The following is a 4,483-nucleotide window of genomic DNA, read 5'->3' on the forward strand; positions in this document are numbered from 1 at the left end:
TCCTCAGGCGTCAGCGTCGTGGCGTCATCACAGCGCGCGCTTGACGCCAAAACAAATCCGGGCCGCCCACGGGGCGGGGCAGGGGCGGACTCGAGAGGGCCGGGCTACGCGGTTGGCGGCGCTCCGAGCGTGGCTTGCCAATCAACGCCTTCAGGGCGGGGTCGGGCTCTCTCCGGGAGTAGGAGGTGAGTCTATGTGTCGCTCCAAGTGTTTCGACCCTAGGTTTGGGGCAGGCACCGTGGGAAGTAGGGAGAAAGTTTCAAGATTCAGGTTGGGGGCAGGGCGCTTTATAGTGCGAGGTTGGGGTATTTCCATGGAGATCCAGAGGTTAAGACTCCGCGCTCCAAATGCAGGGGCCACGGGTTCGATCCCTGGTGGGGAAACTAAGATCCCGCATGCCGCGGGGCGCGGCCAAAAATAAAATAATAATATAGTGCGTGGTTGGGGACGTAGTGCATTTCAGGAGATTTCTGGAAGTGCCTCTGGAACTCCGCAAAGGATCGGTATAAATTTAATTAACAAATCTATTTTTTTAAACTGAAATTAAAATAATTCAGGCACTCAGATATGTTGAATTTGACCTCCATCACAGCGGAGTTGCAAATGGTTAACTTGAGAATAGGTGAAATTAGTTTGGGGCCAACTTCAGAGTAACAGTTTAATTATTGTTGTTTTTGTTACTAAATTTAGTATATCCTGAGACTGCAAAACAAGTAGATTAAAGAAAAATTGTTACCATTAACAATTCCTCTATAGGGTCAGAATTATCTCACTTAACTTTACAATCAACCCAGATTCGGGGTGGAGATGGGGGGGAAATAAATGTCTCAAGTAATAAGGGGATTTTTTTTCCTTCTTTAATAATATTTTTATTATTTACCTTATATTTACTGTTGGGGCGCAATCCACGTGCTTAGTGGAGTCTTTCACTGGGCAACCATAAAGAGCAGGGCTGGAGAACAATCCAGTTTCTTTCTTTAAGGCAACAGCATTCTTCCCCAACTGGCTGTGACTCAATAGGGATCACCATAAGGGAAAGGTGGCGTAGTTCGGCAGGATTTGAACCTGGGCAGGGAAACCCCAATGGACTTCTAATCCATCACCTTAACCACCCGGCTACAACTACTTTTGAGTGATGATGGGATTGTAATCTCCATACATCTTCCTCATTGCAGTCTGTTCATTTCTTAACATCTTTATTGAGCCCTTACTTCATACATGGAATTGTCTTTAACTGTATAAGCTAATGTTATACTTTAAACCTAAACATATATTAACACCAATAAAATATCACAGTCTGTTTTATGTAGTAGGGCTTCATAAAAGATTTTATTAAAAAAGAAAACTTTAGGGACTTCTCTGGTGGTCCAGTGGTTAAGACTTCATGCTTCCACTGCAAGGGGGCATGGGTTCAATCCCTGGTCGGGGAACTAAAATCCCACAGGCCACGCAGCCAAAAATAAAATAAATAAAAAGAAAAAAGAAAACTAAAAAAATTATTTCCATATGTCTAGTGTGATGCTTAAGGGAATGAACTTAGGGGCCAAGCAAACTTGGGATCATATCCCAGCTCTGACACTTCCACAGTTGTGTGAACTGAACTTAAGCAAGACATCTTCCCCTCCTTAAGCTTCATGTTTCTTATCTGTATAATGGGGATCATAATCTTGACCTCACAGTTATTGTAAGGGTTGAAAATAATATAGAATTCCAGGGTTGATGGGGCTTAGAAACCCACACAACACCTCTATTTTACAGACATTCAGCAAATTAATTCAATAAATATTTATTGAGCCCTTGCTATGGAAGGTGCTGGCCTGGGCTCTGGTGAAGAACACGGGGGCCCTGAGATGAAGAGGTATATTGATGCAGAGGGGACTGGGCTCAGGATATCCAACCCCCAGATTCTCCCCTGAACAATAAGCTGTTCCATGTCTGCAGAGCTGCAAACGTGAGAAGCACCATCATCATGATGGTCTGGCCTGGGCAGCTGTGTCTAGGGCCCAGTCCACTTGGCTCTCAGCCCACCCCTTTCCTGCAGCTCTGGGATAAAACACACAAAGCTCTTAAGCCCCTGGCCAGAGAGCAGATTCTGTCCCCAACCCCAACCCCCTGCACACACTCCAGGTCACTCAATTCCAGGGAAGAGCAGGGACTTAGGGGGCAAAAACCAGGGGAAAGTAGGTCACAGCAGGAGGATGGTAATCCCTTTGATGGCTGGCCAACACAATCGAGCCCCTGCTCCTGGAAGCAGCCTGCTCCTGGCCACCCACCAAGAGTGGCTCTAGGAAGACTTTTGGGGTTTGAAGCCCCAGCACCATCCCTCCAAATAGTATGCTCAGGTTAAGAGGGCTGCCCCAAGAAGACACATCCTCCATACTGAAGTCATTCTCAGTCCAAGCTTTTGCTGACTGTAACACTTCCTATGCAGGATTTAGCAATTCTGTTTTTCACTCCACACACTCCCACAAGTACACTCTTTATACCCAGCCTTAGGCTGGGTGCTAGAGACACAAAGAGGACACTTGGGGAATCCAGAGTGGGGAATTCTGACCTAGACCCAGACAGTAACAAGCCAGTGAACCAGTGTTATCCGTACAGAGACAGAAGAAAGTCCAGGAGCTGTGTGGACCTGAAGGAGGCTTCTGATTCAGCATGGAGTCAGGGTTAGGGAGGCGGTAGGTGATACTGAACAAGAAGTAGGAGTTCACCAGGAGGAAATGAGGAAGGTTATTCTGAGCACAGAGAATAGATGTACAAAGAATAAAAGGCTGGCCTTTCCTTCTGGAAGATACTGGTGGTCAAAGGGGGTGGATCTGGGAGGGTTTTTTTCCTGAACCTTCTCCTTCAGGTGATGTGAGATGGGTAAGGAATGGCTGAGAGAGAAGTGGGGATAAAAATACAGGTGAATGAATTACAGGAGAAAAGACAGGGCAGAGAGTGAGTTAACTGAGGCATCTTAGCTAACTGGAATGGGAGGGTGTTTGAGAAGCGTTGCTGAAGTAGGGCTCCTACATGATAAAGTAGGGTGGAGGTCTCTGGAGGCACCTGTCACCCTGGAGCCTAATCAAGGGTCCTATCAGGCCTGATTCTGTCCTAGGGCCAACAATCTCCCAGCATGGACTTTAGTGCAAACCTGGCCTGCCAAGTTCTGGACTCCCACCCCTCCTCCCCTCCCAGCTGATTGCCTGGGCCCCTCTTGTAAAGCCCTCTCCAACTCAGCCCCACTTCTCCTCCACCACTTGTCTTGCATCCTTACCTCCTATCACCCTCTATCATGGTCCTTCTCTCACACCTCCCCTTAACCCAAGGACTGAGTAGGTAGATCACTCCTCTGTGCTACTACAGCGGGGGAGTTGAAGGAGTAGACTGAATAAACTGTCCTATATATAAACATAGCTGGCTTACATAGGGCCTTATAGACAATGAAAAGGAGTTTAATATCAGGATCAGTTTTTCAATTTAGAAAATGGAGAATAAAGTGGAGGGAGTGAGAGTAGAAGCCAGTGAGGAGGCCATGGCAGTGCCCACACAAGTTGTGAGGTGGTGGCTTGGAAGAGGGTCCTGGCAGGGACAGTAGATGACTGATCAATAGAGGGTCTCACCCTCTCTGAGGCCTCCTCCTTCCCTCAGGATTCTGCCCGTTCTGATTCTTGCTCTTTTTCTCCATCATGATGAACTGGGGCTCCTCACACATCACACACTCATCTGTGCTTCCAGAAAGCCTTCTGGGATTGTTCTGACCTCACACTGCACACCTCTTCTCAAAGAACAAGCTTGTGGAGAGCATGAGGCCAGAGGAACCCTCATTGTGACCCCAACTTCTGCAGCTCCAGGTCACCTCAGGTACTTGAATGTAGACTCCAATGGGGGCTCCCCACCTGCTGGAACAGGCTCCCCTCAGATGAATCAGGACCACAGAGAAGGAGAGGAAAGGGTACTTAATCTGAACTGTGTCTTGAAGGCTAAGGTGGTAGTTCAGCAGAGGGAGGAGGAGGTGAGATGGTCAGGAGCCTGGAAACTGGAAAGAACCTGGGGAGGGGGGTGGACTGGCTGAGGGTGGGGGTGGGGACACTCTATCACCTCACATGGCCCCTAGGGGCCAGGACAGGAGGGGCAGGTAGGGCTAGGAATGCCAGCCCGGGAGAACAGAGAAAGATGTGCATTCCCGCACATCTTGGGTCACCACCAGAAGTCTTGGAACCTGCTGGCAATGGAAAGCTCTGCATTGCCCCTGGGAAATGAGTGTTTGTGAAGAGAAAGACTGAGTTCCCTATGGTGGCCTTCAGCCCGCCCATCTCGTCCTGGGGAGCAGCTTCTTGAGGCCTCCACCCCAGCCAGGTGGGCCGCAGTGGAAAGAAAGGAAGGAGCTTGGTACAAATATAAATACCTTTAATGAAAGCCGAGCGCTTTCTGAGGAGCCACGACGGCAGCCACCAGGGCAGGGCTGGAGACGGGGGGCGCTGCTACCCGGCCAGACCAG

This window comes from Eubalaena glacialis, chromosome 18 (assembly GCF_028564815.1).
Source record: "Eubalaena glacialis isolate mEubGla1 chromosome 18, mEubGla1.1.hap2.+ XY, whole genome shotgun sequence".
NCBI classification, from domain to species: Eukaryota; Metazoa; Chordata; class Mammalia; order Artiodactyla; family Balaenidae; genus Eubalaena; species Eubalaena glacialis.